Below are 19802 nucleotides of genomic sequence, written 5' to 3' on the forward strand. Positions count from 1 at the left end.
CCCCCCCCATGTGCTTAAATGCAACAATTCATTCTCTTTAAAAAAAGCCTACTTTAAACCCAACTGACTCTTAAAAGAATTAAGGGTTAAGGCACCAGCCATGAGAATGGTGACTGCTCTGAGTCACAGAGTTTTACATCTGTCTAATGGAAGCTGGTGAGATTTTCCCTGACATGTACACTAACTAGCAAACATTTCACTTTCAGGTTTATCTCCCTGCCCACTATACACCTCTAACTTTATCCCATTTGTCGCACAACATTTACTGGAGATAAACACAGTGTAAGCAGGCCTTGCATTTGCTTTTGATGATACAGTTCAGAACTGACCTTCAGTTCTCCTGTAATCTCATTGCAGCATGTTTCTTGGGCAGATGTTACTAAATTGTAGGGAATTATACTGAACTGCAGTGGTCTGGAGACAGCAAAAAACTAAATGAGTAAGTGCATCCTACTTTCTTGCAATTTTCTAACCAAGATTCCCCTTGGACTAGAGGAAACTCAGTTGAGAGTTCTGCAGATGTTCTGCTGCATGGCTGGCATTCATGTAAGACTGTGCATGACTTATAAGAGGAAAAAAACAGTTACCTACCAGGTCTCCCAACTTCTTGTAACTTTCTCTAGATACTAAATTCTTATTTGTTTGTCCCTGGAGTTGGTTTAATTCCTGAAAGGAATATTGAGAGGTGCTAGGCACCATTTCCATCAGGCCTGTAATTTCAAACTAAATTTTGTTATTGCTAATAGAAGGCAAGCTGGACCCATGTGTGCAGCTGACTGTTTGTTGCAGTAAGGTTTGGACCTAAATGCTGGGTTCAGAATTAGTGGAAAATAAGGCTTTTCAGCAGTTCTTGATATCTTCTCCACTGTGTTCTTATGTTTGCTTTAATTTTATACTAGAAATATACATTGGCATAATTAATTATTGGCATAATCTAGCATCTGCTGTTACAGTTTTGTAGTAGATCCCATGGATGCTTGGAAGCCCTATGTCCTTTTCCAAACACATTCTACTGTATTGAGCTGTTGGGCTGTCACAATTGTCTGGAGAAATGGACATACTCAAAACCATGAAACGTGCCAGAATTACAAATGCAGGTAACATCAGCATTTATCTTGATGTGATACTAAGAAATATAATGCTAAATTATGATTACAGGGGGTTGTGTGCTCTGTCTAACATCAGCCCATAACATCAGAGACATGTAAGAGTCATCTTAAATTTTTTTTGCTGCTCAGTCAGGTCCATTGAATCACACACAAACAGTACTGAAAGAAAAGGAGGAAGAACAGAAGAGGAAAAGACACACACTTGCAGAGGTTAGAACACCAGAGCTCTACTACACAAGCACTCATTCAACCTTGACAGCGACCATTAGGCAGGCAGGGCAATGGTCACAACTGGAGCTTAATAGCTTCCTAGTGAGATTTCTACTAAGGAAAAAATGAGAAATGTGCTGGAAGGAGGGAAGCTGTTTATTTTGCACTGGTTTTCTGTCATTAGAAAGCCCACTTAGTATCCCACTTAATGAGTTACTGCATTGGTTTTAAGAGAGTATTTCCAACTTCCCAATACATTATAATCAGACACTGGAACAGGCTGCCCCGGGAGGTTGTGGAGTCACCATCCCTGCAAGTGTTTAAAAGAAATATAGATACAATCCTTAGCAACATGATTGAAGCACTGAATGGGTAGATTAGGTTACGGTAGTGGATTTAGGTTATGGTTGGACTTGATGATCCAACTAGGATGATTGTGTGATTCTATGAAGTAATTAATACTCTGTTTCTGATTGTGCTGCTTCAGTTACATGGTACAGCACAAGTTCATTTCAGCTGGAAATAGCAAGGAATAAAGACTGAGAAAAAGCTTTATTACTGTGAATTTGCAAGTTGAAGTATATTTGTATCTAATGTCCCTAACTGTGTCAGTTCCACAGATTTTGAGGCAATTAAGTTCTAAGACATACATGAGGTGCATTAGTGCAAATTTCACTACTATTTGCAGTACCATGAATGAAAATTTCTTGAAGTTCCTGGCACTGTGTCTTCAGATGATGTAAACCACTATATTTGTATTGTTTTAGTGGATTTCTAGTGGCCACAGACCTACTGCAAATCCCCTTAATTCTTTTCAGGAAGTCTGTGTTGAGATTAAGAAAGTATTTTGGTGTTCATGCAGATATCAAATGGTTCTAGTTGTCAGTTCATTAAGAGAATAAAAATTTGGGCACAAATTTTCTTATATTGGATTGTGCTGCAACTACAAACACGCAGTAAAAAAGGCAATGAGTATAATATATCACTTTATTTTACACTTGATCTTGTGGTGCTAATGATTTTGTGCAAAATCAAGTTCTGAAGTTCCATCAGGACAGAAGATTCCACATCTGAGCACGTTCAGCTGGTTCAAAAGTCAAAAGGAGATAGAACTCTGATTTCTGCAGCATTTGCTCAGCCTGTAAAAATTAATTTCTGAAGGAGCCTTGAAACTCAGATACCATTGTGGTCTTTATATGAAAGACAGGCCACTAGTAATTTTGTTCAGGCAAATTGGTGTGTACAGGATATGCACAATCAGGTCCCTTGCCTTGTTCTTCTATCTGCATCACCACATGCTTCCATCACTGCATGAAACCATTACTGAACGTATGAGATTGTGGGCTTTTTGAAGTGCATATTACATTTTTCTTAATTCTCATTTCAGAGCCTTTAGGGTGCCTGGGTTATGTTTTTTATTTTCTCTTTTCAGCAATAGAGAATGGAGTTACTGTAATCACTAATAAAAAGCTGTAAAAACAGCACGTGAATAATCTTTGAAGAAGTTGGCCACAGAATTAGAATCCAGATTCAAGGTGGGCGTATTTAATTCAAGAGTGTGCTAGTCAGGATTTCTGAATCTCATTCCAACTGAAGGAAGTTTTCAAAAAAAGGAGGAATTCTCTTTATCTTCCAGTGAATCAGACAGGCTGGCTTCCCCTCATTTTTCTCCATTAACCCATCTCTGATTTCCTTGTGATTTAGTGGCCGTTAGTGCTGGTAAGCAAAGTAATGAATGAAACAAAAGAAACCTTAAACTGCTGATCTGGGTTACCTCAACATCCCCTTGGATAAGCCTTCTGATTATTAACAGATCCTTTGATGAATTGCTAGACCTTTTAAATTAAGTGCAGCATGCTCATCTCTGTTCATCTGGAAGGAATCATGCTCAATTTAGTTATTTCACTTGGTAATGTATGTCAGCTGATGACTTTCCTTAGCTTTCACAGATTACACATTACCTCGCATTTACATTTGATTTGCTGGCACTTATCAACATTCAGGAATTTGTGGATCAAATATAAATAGAGTGTGCCTGCTTGCCAGCCCAATTCCAGTGAATTAATGGCTAAGGGTGAGTTACAGCAATTGTGCTCTAGAAAAGCTACAAAATGTATGTATGACTGAGAAGCAGAAATTTTCACAGCTTGTGATCTTTTCACCCCCACAGGTCCCCATGCTTTTCAGGCAAGTTGGGACATACCTGCAGTCAAGTTTTCAAAAGCTTGTGAGCAGAAGTGATGATGCCTCTCCTGCCATCCAGAAGCAGAGCTTCAAGCCAGCTACATGCAATTCAATCAGCTCTAAATAAAATGTATGTAGCAGTATGACAGTGAGAGCATGTAGCTTGGTTGCAGGCTGACTCAAAAACTGGAATGGATGCCAGAAAAACACCTGGGTAAATAGCCCAGAGGGAAAATGGTGCATTCTGCCTGCTCTCAGAAGATGAGGTGTTCTAAAGCTAGGCTCTGTCAGTTGGTGTGCTCTCCAGGCAACCTCTAAAAGGGTGTTAGGCTTGTGCTTAGGTGAATTGAGCTCTAGGCAAGGATCCAGCTGCAGTAAATTGGCAGATGCCCGAAGAGGAGGGAAGGGCTGTGGGGAGCTGCAGCCACTGAGGATCAAATCTTGTGAACTGTTTGTGCAGCACTTGGACCTTCAGTCGTTCCCAGTTAGTGGAGCAGCAGTGTGGTTAAAGGAGTGACTGATGCCCTGTGGGCAAGGAACCCATGACTTAGTTGCTCATGTTTGAAATGGTGGGGAATGGAAAAATATTTGCTGGAGCAGGAAAGCTGGTGTGCTACATGCCATGGACATACCCATCAAAGTCCATGAGAAGACTCTAGCTACTGTGTAAATGCTTATGTTCAGTCTACCAGTCAGCAGTACCTTCATCACAGGAGTGTTTTGTAGGCCAGTGAAGGACTCTGACCCCACCTTGAGACTGTAAGTACCTGTGGTAGCAAACAAATTGAACAGGAAAGTTACCTTTAATTTGATATTTTCATCTTACCTCCCAGAGAACTTTATGGCTAACAGTTTTCTCTGCCTTTTTTTTTTTTTTTTTTTAATGAATGTGGTCAAGACAGTTCTAAATGGACTCTTTAATTGCAAGCAACACTATAGCTTTTGCATAAAATACCTTGGAACATTTGAATTCATTATTTGGAAGTATAAGACAAATGGTTGTGCACTTAAAGTGTCACTCACAAAGTCACCGATCACAAAAGCAACAAGTTAGAGCATGAACTGCCTGGGTGCCTGCACTAGCCATGCTCACCTTTGCCCCAAGAAAATGTTCCCCATTGACCTGCAGAGCCCTGTGGAGACAGAAATATTCATTTAGACAATGATTGTATAGTAGTTGATGAACTATAAGTTCTAGAGATATTATAAGACAGAGCCAGCATCTCAGGAAATTTTCTCATTTCCATGCTGTAAATCTCACCAGGTTGTCTCCTGCCACCAAGTTTCATTTACTGTTGACAGATAATAATGGAGTCAGAGCTTTTAAAACTAAATTGTCTCTCCATCACAAGAATGATGCAAACAGAGGTTTCCTATCTCTGAAACCTCTGATAAGGTCAGTCCTTTTTAAAGAGAACTCCTATCTGAGGCGGAAAGGAGAGGTGGGAGTGAGTGGCAAGTAGACCTTCAGGATATGTCTGTCCTACAGAGCAGGTGGTTAATGTACCCTCTGATGAGTCACATCACCTCTTTCTGTCCCCTTGCTAATGCACAGGCACTCTAGGAAAACCAACACAAGGCTCTTTTTTTTAGGAATAAATTCACTAGGAAAAAGGGTTTTGGTTTCTTTTTCTGGTACTTTCCTTTTGTTACTTTTTGCTACCCTATCCTGCAAATTTTTAAGGGTAAAATGTGTTGTTTTGTTGTGTCTCTTATTTTCAGTTTACACAAGGAAAAAAAAATGCTCCTGTGTTGAAACAAAGGTCTTGTAAATGTACTGAACACAAGCACTTTCCAAACTGTTCTAGGAAGAACTTCTCCCTGCTTGCAGTCCTGTGCACTTATAGTTTAAAGCTGTCAAAGCTGTGCTTTTTCTGCACTGTTCTAAAGTTTTCTTGGACTTTGGAACATGGATGAGATATTTTCAGTAGACAGGGGACACGTCCTGTCAGAAATAATTAGGAAAAAAAGGAAAACAAACACAAAGTTACAGAAGGCCAGCATCACAACCAAATAAGTTCTTCTTGTAGCTGTTTTATTATTGCCCTTCTGCTTATTTTTCACAGCATCATATGAATCCCTGAGGCCAAGAATCTAAGGTCTTATTTAAATTGTATATATGTTATCACTTGAGGTTAGCTTAGGGTGCATCTTACATAATTCTAAGCCAAATACTTTTATTTTGACTTTTTTATCATTATTTAGAGATGCTCCAGGCCACGTAGCATGTCCCTCTGAAAATTTAGCAGCTACCAAAGCAATGACTAAAATGACTGTAGTTTGCATAACGCCAGCAGCCAAAAACCTTAAAAGCTAAATAATAAAAAAGCATTAATGTCTGGACTTTTTCATGCATCTCAGCCACTGTAGCAGATGTAATAAGCTGCTTCTGTTCACAGTAAATTAGATATGCAATCAGGAGGGGAAAGAGATTTACAGAATATGAAAATGGCCTGTAAAAGATTATTCACAACCTCAATTAGTGAGGGCTGAAACTTGGGGCAGGCATTTTGTAAACAGCAAGAACCAGGATTTCTTTCTAGAAGTTCATTCAAAGGACTTGATTTCTGAATGCTGATGTTGTTTTCCATTTTGTGGCTGGAATCACATCTTTTGGCTGCAACAGCTCACTGAGAGTAGCCAAAGGAGTTTTCTGGTATGTCAAGTACTGGGAATCTGTGTGGTTCATAGAATCATAGAATGGTGAAGGTTGGAAGGGACCTTAAAGATGATCAGGTTCCAACCTCCCTGCTCTGAGCAGGGACACCTCCCACCAGACTAGGCTGCACAAGCCTTATCCAGCCTGCCCTTGAACACCTCCAGGGATGGGACTTCCACAACATCCCTGGGCAACCTGTTCCAGCACCTTCCTATCCTCATGGTGAAGAATTTCTTCCTGATGTCTGTCCTAAATCTCCCCTCTTTCTGTTTAATACCATTACCCCTTGTCCTGTCACTGCCCTCTCTGGTGAAAATAACTGGCAGGTTTTAAGAACAGTTGGGTGCAAACTGGTTCAGCAAGGCATGACCTTATTTAAGGCACAGTTCCAGCTGGCTGCAAACCGTTTAAATCAGTTATGTGACCAGATACCCTGGTGAGAGTGTTTTGTGGTTTTCTCCCCTCAGGTTGGCAGACATCTTTGACTCAGCCAGAATCCATCCTGTTGGTGCTTTGGGTTGGCTAAGTGAGCTCTAGTTGGTTAAACCTGTGCCACTGGGCTGCTAGAGACTTCTGAGAGTGACACTTGGTCTACAAAATTTTTAATGAGGTAATGATGATGAGACTCTCCCTAAACACCCATGCTTTATTTATAAATCTGCATCTGCTTTGCAATTATTATTTTTTTAATTAAATCTCAAAGTATCCCTAAAATGTCTTCATACAATATCCTTCTGCTGTAGAGCAAAAAATCCTGAGGTCATGCCTGGAAATTAGTCTTGAATCAGGAACAGGATCTAGTGTTTTCTGTTTCTTGGTTCTGCATTATGATTACTAAATCACTACCTGAAATGTAACAGAATTTGAGGGCTAAGCTCTCACTTGACATAATAAATACTTAGAAGCTATTAGGAAGTCTCAAGTCAGAGAGACAATAGTGACTTGCAATGTCAGAGCAGAAGGTCCCGACTCCTTTCCTGACTTTATTTGTTACAATTTACATGGATTTGCTTTCTAAACTCACTGCTGTTTAAAACAAAAAGGGGTATTTGTAGTACTGGGCTTTCTTCTTTTGCCTCCTTTTATTTTGGAAACAAGTTGAAGGAGCAGTTTAACTGTATAATGGTGTGATAAATCAGTCAATTTACATTTGGCAGAGTAAAATTAACATTGCCATTACTTCATAATAGGGCATAGCTATGACTATGGAATTGATTTCAGAGTAAGGCTGATCCATTGCAATTTTGTTAATACTGAATTTTAAATAGAATGATGAATTGCTAATTGATGCAGTTAAAGAAGCAACTTAGGAAAAAAAAAAACAACCTGTATTTAATTTTTTTTGTGTAATTTTACTGGGCTTTCATATTAGGAAGTTCCTATAAATAATATAATCTAATAATAAATGGAAGGAAACTGGTTAATTCCTCCTTTCTACAAAATACCTTTCCATTTGTTTTTCTTAGTTACCTGTAATTCTTTTTAATTTTCCTAATCTTTGAGCTACTGAAAGTATCCTGATTCCCAGGTTTATCTCAGCAAAGTGTAAATGTCTGAGTGTCCCTGTGTATGACAACCTCCAGTTAGGAGAGGCAATTCTTCTGCAGGGATTTTACAAACCCTTTCTGGGTTACTTACCCACTTTGTTTCTTCCCAGTTTGTCTTAAAAGGTGGCTCTCACTTCATCCTCTCATTGCAGCTCAAGTCAGGCAAAGCTCCTGATAATGCTTATGAAGGGCACTGCTTTGAATTTTTTCTATGTAATTGTAGATGATATTCTGGCTTTGGATGAAAAATTGCAAATATCTGAAAGACAGAAATTTTTGGATTTGCACTTAGCTCATGCCCTGTGACAGGTTTCTTTCTGCTGGACACTTGTCTTTCAGGTATGGTGACTTTTTTCTGCATTTAAACTGGGGCAGATGCACAGATCGTGATATATTCCCATTCTCCTGGTGTCTAACAAAGAGCCATCCAGTCCCTTTAATCAGATAATCTGAGAGTAATAGATCAACTGACTTTTAAACCTCAAAAGTTGTCCAGGAACATTTTTAATGGGAAAAATTATTTCTTGGCTGTCAGGAAGAGATGGGCCAGTGCTTGGGGAGCAGTATATGAAACAGCACATTCTTGGCATACAGAATGGAAGGATTAATAGACCCACCAAATACGTTCAGAGAAACAAATTCTTCTTGTTTAATATGAATTTATTCATTTGTCATTACTTCCAGCTTTCCTACGTGAGCTGTAGAAATCCAGAATCTCTGTGTAACCAATTAAAACAGGACTGTGCTAACAAATCTATCCCTTTGGGTTACTCTCCAGTAAAGGTTGCTTCTTTATTGAATAAGCACTAAAGTACTCCAGGAAAGTCAAGCATATATTTCAGCAAGGTGAAAGCATGAAAGTATCAGGAGAGATATTTCTTTAAGATTCTAGTTAGGGCTTTAGAAATTGTGCTCCCCTGGCCACTCGGAGTCACGCTTGGCGCTTCGCCTGTCGCTTGCTGTGCTTTTCACTACAGCAAATCCTGACTTGCAGCATCACGGGGATTAGACTATTAAAAGGGTTCTTTAGCAGCAGATTCAGGAATTATGCAGCCTGGGACTTCAGGTCATTCTAATTCTGCAAAGACCTCCTAAATGAAACTTTTCGATATAACTTTGTCATCTATGGCAAGCGATGAGTGACTTTGGCATCGTTCCCTCCCAGTGTTTTGGTGTGTGCTCTCTGCTCAAGTTTTAACCAGCACATGTTTGGGAAGGAATGAGGCTATAGGGTTGGACTTGCTGTTCCCAGAAATTGGTAGTTTGCCTCTTTTTGATGCTTTTCAACACTTGCAGGCCACACACAGAGGCCACACAACTGTCTCATTTTTTTGCTGTGGAGGAACTTGTTAAAGATATCTGCACAGAAGCAGATGTAAAAGAGTGCATTTGAAGTTCACTTTTGTTATTCAACATGGAGTGGGAGATCCACTGATGCAAGTGATTTATAAACCTTTACTCCTTGTGGCTTAAGGTGCAGATCTGCAGGACTGGCCCATTTCAGTGGTATTTTGGGACTTGTGGTGCTTCCGTACCTGTAGTGCAAGAGGATACAAAAATGTGAGATCTCAACAGGAAAATATTCAGGATTTCTAACCTTCTTCTGAGGAACAGAAAGTTATCTTAGCAATGCTTCCTGGCCAAGGAAAGATCATGTGCATAGAAAATGGACTGTTCACTTTTGTTGAACACCTCTGAAAAGCTGATGCCTACATGGAGCAGGGCCTTATAGACTCTTTTTTATTCCAGTTTGAGGAAATAATTATTTCACTTGCTAAGTACTTTTTACACTAGTACAGAAGTCCAGTGCTACTGAACTGCAGTGAATCACACCAGGAATTTTGTAAACTGTAGCCTCTGTCAAATGAGAAACTTGGTACATGTTGTAGCAAAGTTTTCTCCAGTGGCTGCTGTACTATTTCAGATGAGTCTTCAGTCAAATAGAGTAAGACCCTTTTGTTCAGAAAGTCATCAAAACCAGGGAGCTCAGGATCTTTATCAGCAAATTATCTGCATTTCTTTTTCTACAGTATCAGAGAGGGGGAAAAAGACAGAGAGATTGAAACACCTCTACAAAAAAAAGAAGTGTAGAGCTGTTTGGCAGAGGTTCTAAAGCAAAACCTGAAGTGTATCTATGGCTATAATTTTGCACAGATCACTTGGTGCTCTAACAGTGTGCTGCTGATCACAACATAAATCACATTTTAATTTTAACCTTTGCAATTCATCAATAGTTTCAATATCAAATATAATTCAGCACTGACACTATTGGTTTACAGGTAAGTGGGATAAGAATGGAAGAGACTTAGTAATGGATTAGTTGGCCTGTCAACAGAGGCAGAAAGATTCATGTTGTCTTCCCTATCTTTCTATCACATGCACAAAGCTATATATAATGGCAACAGCTAATCAGAAACAAGAAAGATATATGCTGCCATTGAAGAGCAGTTATTTGTACCATCTTAACTTTAAAAATTTAGCCACTAAAAGGGAATCCATTTAATAAAAGAGCATTTTGCTGCTTGTTTTGCATAGCTGTATACATTGAAAGAATTTTCTTCTGAACATACAAAAATATTTTCTTTGCTCATGGTATAATAGTTCTGTTCCTGAATAAATGCTTTTTTAGGAAAACAGCATCTTATGTGGCCAAAGAATCATTATTTTTTTCTTTGAACATGGTGAGGTGGGAATTTGGCTTTTTTTTCTGCTACATGTAGAAATAAAAGTTTTGTCTCTGTGAGGTTTCTTAGTCTAAACTTGTTCACTCTAATACTCATTGTGAAGAGTGTCTAACTTTAAGAGTTTTAAGTTTACAAAAGTCCCCTGAATGCTGTCCTTGATTTGCAACCCAACATTCAGTGAGTGAACAGGCAACGAAATCTGCATTGTGGCAGTCCTGGTGGTGGCTGTGATGGAGCAGGGGCCTGGCTGATGATTCTTTGTCTTTGCAGGTATCAAAAATGTTACTGGATGTGACCATGAGAAACCTGATTAAACACTGAAGTCATCCCTGCCTCATGTAAGAGAGTGGATCATAAGACCTGCAGAGGTCCCTTCCTACCTAAATTATTCCATGATTCTCCATGGCATCCTGTAGCTCTTGGTAAGATGTTTCCTACTTCTTTTTCCTCTCCTTTTATCCTAAACCTATTATTTTGGATCACATTCAACAGAAACACAAATGTCCTTGAAGATTCTGCGTGGGATGAAAAACCCTAAATACTCAGAGTTTTATTCTTCCTTGTCTTTATTAATTCTGTTGAATGAATTATTTCCATCACAGTAAATCTCTATAAGGAGCTACAAATTCAGTGCTGATAATAATATTAATATCCCTTGTGCTAAACTTTATACTCAGAATATTGACACATATTAAGTTTATGGTTTGTGGTATTAGGTCAATATGCTGGAATGAAAAACACGGTGACAAATCATAGTGTGTCAATGAGTCTCTGAGCAAGCTTTCTTCCCTCTCCTTCCTTGTTCCAGTTGTTACAGGGTTTCCTGGGTGAATGCTGAAACTGTTTAGCAGCACGTTTACATGTGTCCTTCAAAACAGTTTAAGATCTTCAAGAGAAATGGTTGGAAATCTGCCAGTGCTGGGCATGGGATATGTGTCTGCACTGGTGAGATTACAGAGCACTAGCACTGTGAAACACACCAGGAGTTAGAATCTTCCTCTCATCAAAGTTATGCAAACACCACAATGTTTCTGGTTTGTGTGATTCATACAGATGATGTTTTATCTCCTGGGAAATACTGAGAGAACTTTCACCGTATGGGAGCATCATAATCTCAATGAGAAGTTTGTGGGTGTTTTGGTTTGGGTTTGTTGTTTGTTTTTTTTTTTTGGAGGGAGGAGTGGTGGTACTGGGTTTGCTTTTTACAGTACTTCAACATAGATTTTAGTGATGGACTAGGACTGTTGTATAAAATGTCAACATTGCCTTTTAGAACAATTTCTTGTCTTACAAATGTTTAAATGCGTATGCACTAAAGTTATATATCAACTGAAGAAAGTGAAAGGCCTCTGATCTTGCAGGAGGACATCACATGACATTTAGTATATTCCATGAATTTTCATTCAAGCCAAGTATTACTTCTTCCTTCAACATGGCCTTTGCAGTTCCCAAACTTCACTGGCTTGTGTTAGCACATGGAAATAAATGTAGATGTTACCCATTTTTTCTCCTAAAGAACTTTGTCTGAGGAGTGCAGGTTGATATCTCTGGTGACAAGCAACATATAGTTTTGAAAGCAAAGTATGTTTTGAAGGCAAAGTAGGATAGTAATGTGGAACAAAAGCAAGTAGCAGGACTTAAACTCTTCTTGTCATTTCAGTTGAAATGATCTAGTATCAAATATTGCATCCTTGTTCAGAGATTTAAATGTAAAAATATAAAACATACAGCAAGGATGGAAACAGTGATACTCCAACCACAGGATTGTTTTCCATAAAGAGATCCTGCTGACATCTGTAGGAGAGGTGAAATTGCGGGTACAGGACAGAGTCTTTGATGAATAAATGGCAACAGTGCTAGGACATGTAGATACTGCTCTCTCCCTGTATTTATAGCAAGCCAATAGAATTGAAATGGACTTTCAGAGAGGAGCTAAGCCATGATGTTTAACATTCAGTCCTCTCTGAGTAAATTACTGCTTACTATAGGCTTCACTGCTTTTTCAAAACCTGGTCATAATCAGAAGTAGGTAAGAAAGAAGTGCTTTTTATCATGTCTTTGAAGAAACACTGCATGTTCACCTCATAAAACAGTAATTGTACATCACTTTTCTCTGACATGCTATAGAAAAAAGAAAAGATATTAGAGAGTAAAGCAAAGAGGCTGATCTTGTTGAAACATTACATTCAAGCTAATGGCTTGTGTTAGAGGGAGACTGTACTTTATGCTCAAGAAAGCAGTTTGGTCAGTGACTTGTGTATCAGAGTTGCACCATGGAAATGTGAGTTCAGTATCTCCTGTAATAGTTTCTGTACGTGGTTTAGCCTGTAGGTCATCAAGGACAGTCTTGGCCATATCTGCTCATCAGGTATCACAGTACCTATTGTGATAGATCTCGGGTAGGACCTACCAGTACAATACAACTAACAAGACATCTCTGTACCAGAACTTTTCATATACAGTAGTCTCTTATGTAAAAAGAGATCAAATATATCCCCAGAACCTATTCTGAATATTCATGGCTCGGTACAGGTACTGCAGTGTGACAAGGCTGCAGAGCTGGGACTGCTGTCAGTTGTATTGTAAGGTGGTTATTTTATACTTTTTTTTTTTTTTCTTTTAAGTCTTCACTGAGGGAGGGAAAAACGCTGATTCTTCTGGAACAACTCCAGTGCCAGCCACTTCATATTGTTCAATAGCAAGATTACTAACTCCTACAGCTCTCTCTTTTTAAAAAGTCGCTGAAACCATCTCTGCTTCAAAAGAGCAGGCCATAAATACCAATGTGTTAGATAAAGTCGATGCATCATTTCCCCTGTCATGTCCTACAGCACTTGCAGGTTTGGTTGGAAACAGTTTAGATGGCAATTTCAGGCTCTCAGCTCTAAAGCAGAGGTGTAGATCTTGTCAAGGCACTGAAAAGAAGGAATAAGAAGTTGCTGAATGTACAAGAAAAGGATGGTTTATGTTTACATTGCCTCTGTTCTGTTATTTCTCTTCAACTTACACTTGTAGCTTATAATTGATTCTTTTTGTTCTTTGAATCACCATTGTTATCTGGAACTGTAATGTTTCTGCTCCATCTTGAGATCAGTCCAAAGAGCACAGCATTAATTTTTCCTTTCCTAGCCACGAGCCATGGATTCACCATTGACTGGTCCTGCCGTGGTGTGTGTCTCTCAAGAAACCCCACACTAAAGAAGTGTGATTGCATCTGAGCAATGACAGCAGATATTAACCTCCTATAATAAGGAAAATACTGATAGCTGTCATTATTCCTTAGCTTATTTTGTTACTGTTCATTATTGAAAGAATATTTTGTTAAATGCAATGGGAAAGTCTGCTTTCGTGTTCCCTAGCAAGCTCTCAGCAATCACTACCCTAGCTTGTAAACCATTAAATCACTTGTGAAAGGTGGGAGATTAATAAGAGGTATTTTAATCTCTTCTTCATTTATTGCAGCACAAACAGCATGACATGCAAGTGTGAGGGAAGGGAGGAAACAGAAGTTATTTTCTTTTTCTTGAGGTGCTTGCTGAATCTATCACTCCCTGAAAAGAAACTTCAGCAGAGTCAATCATAGTTAAGACCCTGACGGATTCAATAAGTCACAGGCCACATGTGCATGAATGTACCTCTCAGAAATCAGCCTCTACAACAGCAACAGCTTTGAAAGTTTTAATGAGTTCTCACTGAAAAGCACCCCCCAAAGTTCATTGCCTGCAGAAAGCCAAGGTGGCCCCAGGGCAGGGTGCCAGCAGCCTGCACTGCCCGGCAGGCGCTGCTGCATCTTCATAGCTCACACAGAAGTGTTAACACCAGCTCTTTCACCTTCTGCTCTGTACAGAATGTATTTCTGTTGCATCTTGACTGAACGTACTTTTGTTTAAGGCTTTGCTTGGGCTATGGAAGGATGGATTTTTTATTTATTTTTTTAAAAATATTTTTTATTGATAAGGCTTCTGGCTGTTACAAGCCTGTTTGGGACAATCCCACTCGTCATTCTAGACCCTCATATTGTGAATTTTTAATTTCCCTTAGAGAAGGTGGAGGGGTTATTAATACAGTTACAATAAGCAGCTCAGAGCCCTGAAGCTGAGTCCTTTAAAGCACTGTCTGAAGCTAGGCTGAAGCCTTCTGGCCCATTAGTTTGCAGGAGGCTTCAGTCAGGCTGCCAGCTTTACCCTGTTTGGGTACTAATCATCACAGTGGTATCATCCGTGTCCTGGGACTGGTGCTTTTACAAGGCCCTACAGCAGCAGGAGAACTCATTTGTCTTCCAGAAGGGGATGGTTATTTAACAGCCCTTACATCATCATCTGCCATCATAGCAGGGAGCCTTTGCTACTTTTAAAAGCAGTAAAACTTCTTTCTCTGCCTCTCTCCATCTGCCAGCCATCTTCAGTTTTCTGTCTTGCCAGGTCTTTCCATAGCAGACAATCACTGCCATTAAGACAAAGTGCTCTTTTTCCCTAGATGGTGGAGTTTGTGAAGAGAAAAAAAACAAGAACAACAAAAAAAGAGAGGAATATTTCTCTGCAAAGGGCACCTGTCTTTTACAGAGGATAAAATGTTGCCAGATGAGCTTAGCAACATTATTAATCTATCTGTGGAGACATCTTTCTTATTTTTTCCCTTCGTAGGAAAAATCTTTAGAAGAAAACAACCCAAGCAGAGGAAGGCACATAAACCTCTGCAAGCTCAGATGAGGGGGTTACTTCTCCTCCTTGTTAAGTTACCTCTGCTGTCTCACCTAGAAATTTTTTAGGGAAATGATATACCTTCAGTTCCAGTACAGACCAAAATGTAGGCTTTGGGTGTTTGTGTGTTTTCATTGTTCATCAGAAGTTGCTTATTTCTTTGAGAGTCTTCACTCAGCATTGGAATGATTATCACATTTAATTGTCTGTTTACATCTTTCCACATCCTTGATTGAGGAGCATCCCCTTTATAGCAATTTTTTACAAATGGCAGCAGTTTACATTAAAAAAAAACAACAACCCAACAACAAAAAACAAAGAACCAAAACCCAGGCAAGTCTCTGTTGTAACAATTTATTCTTTGCAGAGATTTATTTAGCAACGGGGAATTGCAGAGAAGTGCATACCAGCATATCAAAGCATTTTACAAACTCTGTAAAGTAGGGAACTAGCACTTTATTAATGCTTATTTTGGGCTGACAGGAAAAGTGAGTGATTCACCCAGATTCCCATGGCAAGGACTGCCCTTCCTCCCCTGCACTGTCACTGTTTGGTTCCTATACACGTGTCCTCAGAAGGCATCTAACTGTAAAGCTCCTCAGTATGAATAGAAAGTGCTTTCACTGGTGTGGGATTTTTCACTTCCTTTGTGTTGCATTGATGAAAACTTCCTCTGCTGCAGGGTATTGGGATGATTGGAGGCAGGATGCCATGGCAAAGCATACTCTTTATGGTGACAGACATAGGATTTTATATCTAAGAGCCCCTTCCCAAGATAGTTAGCATACCTGAATAAACAGAGAGAAAATTCAGAGAAAAAAACAAACCCTTTAGGAATGGAAACTGAGGTGGGGAGGAAACAGCTCCTTTTGAAACAAAACAAAACGAAGTAGGTTTTTCCAGAGGAAGATTGTCCCATAAAAGGGTAATTTGTCCACATTTCTATATTCTGTGTCTGTAAAATAGAAAAAAAAAAAAAAATCAATAAAAAAAAAACAAACCAAAAATGCCACTTAACAGCAAAAGAAAATATAGCACAGGCAGTAAGGGGGAAAAAAAAAAAGGCAAATTAATTTAAAAATCTTGAGTGAGATGGTGAAGAAAGAAATTTGTGTACTGCAAAGGCTGCTGATTTCTATCAGAACTGCTACTGAAATGTCCCACTGATGCTGGAAAAAAATAATATGTTTTGTATTCTATTTTTATTTTATTGTTTATTAATTTTACCAATATAATCATGAATTCTATTCCTTTTCTCTGGTTTGTCTGACCATGTCACCTCAGCAGGTGAGGCTGAGAGTTAGGTCCTGTATGGGAAGGGTCTCGTTGAAATGATGATCATGGGGAGCAATGAATAACAAAGTATCTGGATGTGTTAATTTCCTTTGTCTCCCCCCTGTCGTGCTTCCTGGTATAAGCAGCTTTTTCATAGTGGTTTCTAAAAGTCTGGTTTCATATCATCTCTAGATGGGCAACGAGGGAGTAGTAACTAATTATCAAACTGTGCAAGAGGGAAGATAGAATCTGATACTTAGAAATATCTGTCTAAACCTTCTTTTACTTTTTGAATTTTTGTCTTCTTTCCGTAGGCTGCTAGAGAATGGTCAGGAAAATCTTGGTGTTTCTTGTGGTCTTGCTGCTCTCAGAAACCCTTGGCCAGTCCCTACCTCTTCCCCTTTTTGCCACTGCCCTTGGCCACCAGAGAACAAAGACTTCCAGAACATAAAGCAAAATAAATAGGAAGTTCATGTGATTTTTAGGCAGAGATGTCTGCTACTGAGTGCACACTCACTGTCTGCTCATCCTCCTTTCTGGACAGGTAAATGAATCGTTGAGGAGCTGAACTAAAGAAAAACCAAACAAGCTTCATAGTGGAAAAGATAATATGAAGCATATTGCTGGCAAAGGGTAGAAAAAGGGAGGGTGTATAGAAAGATCTGGAGAGTTCAGAACGTTGGATTAATTCCAGAGATTTGTGGCTGGAAGTGGATAAATGGCATTTCTCTCAAGGGGCAGAAAAGAAGAATAACAAGCAGAAATAAAATACAGGAGAGCAGGACAGAGAGCAGCAATGCAGAAAAGATTCTGAGAGAGACAGCAGGTAACAAATTAAATATAAGTGAAATGTGAGGCTGTTAGGGGAAAGTGCCACAGCTGTTTTGGAGTGCATTCCTCATGAGGAGAGAAAAGTGATCATGCCCATTCCCAGAGCCTGGCTGTGATTATAACTAGACTATTGTGTTCATTGGGGGAGAACCACAATGAATTAATGATGCTGACAAACTGGAGGTGTCCAAGCAAGAGCTACCTGTACACTTTCTCTGTTAGCAGAGTCCTTGGAAGTCACTGTGGTTTACCAGTGATCTATGATGGCCAGAAGAGACTTAAAAGGATGCTGTGATGCCAGGGAGAGTTTGAGAGGGAAGATTCATTTAGCATCTGGACAGGTCTATGATAAAGGCCTTTTGCATGGCTGTGTTGTGGCAGTAATTGACTCTTAAACTTGAGAGGCTATGGAACAGCTGTCCTCCTTGCTGATGAAGAAGTATGTGACCAAAAGAACCACCAGAAGAGCTGTGCAAATGTGTGATAGTTTTTCACTGCCCCAAATTTTCTCTCCTCCTCCACAATTCACACAGTTTCATGGCATCGTTGTCATATCCAGTGAAGGGATGAAAAGAAATGTGTGCTAATCAGGAGTCTACAAGAAATATTTCATTTTCAGTGTGAATTTTGTCCTCATTTGCTAATACACATGGAAGCTTTCAAGCTAAGGAAGTGGAAGATAATTTTATGACTTTCCATAATCCCTTGGTGTGCAGCAGAGATGATTCAGTCTGTCAGACAGATGTGTGCCATAAAATCTGCACTATTTTCATGGGACTTCAGATTATTTTCTAGTGTGATTAATATTTTCAACCCAAATACTTTGAAAAATCTCATAGATAGTTAATGGATGTCAGCAAAGTGTTAATTGGTGCAGAGACCAGTAGTGGGTTGTTCAGGTTAACAAGTAGGATACAGTCTCTGGCTTAAAATAAGATATTCTTTAAAAAGCTGAGGCACTTGCTGTTGTAATCTGTACCACATGTGTTAAAAGCATTCTTGTTCTCAGTTAAGCATTTAGAAAGGGTAATCATAGATCCTCTAAAAAACATTAATTTCAAATCCCCTTTGTAAAGGCCAGACTCTTCTTACATCTTCCATTTTACCTTTCCATGCTCTTTGGGACTGGCTTCCCTTCCCTTACTTGTTAGTTGGTGCTTTGTCTCTCATCAACATTATTCCAAAATCTCAAACTACAAGAGGTGGAAAGGGGGAAAAACTTTGAAACAAAAATCTTTGTATCAGTAAAAAGTGAAGGGTTCTGATTCTTCCAGTTGTTTTAAACTCATATTCTAGGCAAGCCATGATAATCTTTTTGTTAGGAACTGTAATATTTGAAGATACTTTGCTGATGTGACACTTAGTGACTCCAGTTTGCTCGGATATCTCAATATATTTGTGGTTTCAAGTTAATTATTATACTAGAAAATGCAATAACATTCAGTTGCATGATAGATTATACTGTTCTGTGTTACAAATTCAATATTCTTGAATAACATTCATTGTTTACAGTCCTTTGAAAAGGTAGAGTGGGATGAAGTCTACAATACCCTGCTTTCTTTCTGCCTTCTTAGTCCTGGAGAAAATATATTCTTTCAATATACCTTGCAGATACTTTCTGAAATCCTCCCTCGCATTTGTTTTCTACTGTAATCATACTTAGATTACCATGAAATAAATAAATACATTAAGCTTTTCAGCTCTTTTCTGGTTTTCTGATCAATGTCTAATTTCACTGTTCACCTACTTGCCTGTGAAGCCTCAGTCCATCAGAGCTGGGAATTATTCGCTAGCAGTTGTTTCTCCTCTGGAAGCCCTAGAGACTATCCCAATGTGAAGTGGGGGCCCTTTCCACAGAGATGCACAACAGAACTCAGCTCTTGTTGCCATCAGTGCAGTGAGAACAAGACAAGGACAGCAATATCTGAGCAGGGTGCTCAGAGCAGACTGCAAAATCTGAAAAAATAGAATAGTTTTGCCTGAGCTGAACTCGAGGTTACCACCACCACTGCCTGGGTAGTTTAAAGCAGCTTTGAATATCTCTCTACATTATACTGTAGTAGTCTTTCCACTGGTATTTTCTATCTTTTTCTCCAGGATTTCCACTGGGGTTGATAAGCATTAAATCAGCTTCTTTCTGTTTGGTTTTCTGTGCTGACTCTTTAAAGGTGTTGAGTCAGGATCAGGGGGCAGGTCTTGGTGGAGCCTGAGATCCCACTGGCTGCATCTTCACCTTTTGCCTCATGTCTTCCCAACAGCTTGTTTCTCAAACATTTTCTCTCAGACAATCATTTTAAAATAAAAATAAATAATAGAGAGCCCCAAGATGTCCCTGATGGAAGAAATTTCTGATTAATACTTGTTATTCAGGAGATGTTTGCTTCATGAACTTGGTTGACACTGAAAAATCAATCCATTATAATCTCACCTCAAATTTGTGGTGACAGAATTAAGCACAACCAGTGTGCCAACAGTTAAACCATAAAACAATTAGGGATAATATCTTCTTTTGGTAATAGTGCTGTTAAAGAAATCAAGCTTTGCATTAATTGTTTCAGGAGTTTCTAACTGACAATTATTTCATGCTGGATTTGAACACTCTT

The sequence above is a fragment of the Chaetura pelagica genome, unplaced genomic scaffold (assembly GCF_000747805.2).
Source record: "Chaetura pelagica isolate M959 unplaced genomic scaffold, ChaPel_1.0 scaffold341, whole genome shotgun sequence".
NCBI lineage: Eukaryota > Metazoa > Chordata > Aves > Apodiformes > Apodidae > Chaetura > Chaetura pelagica.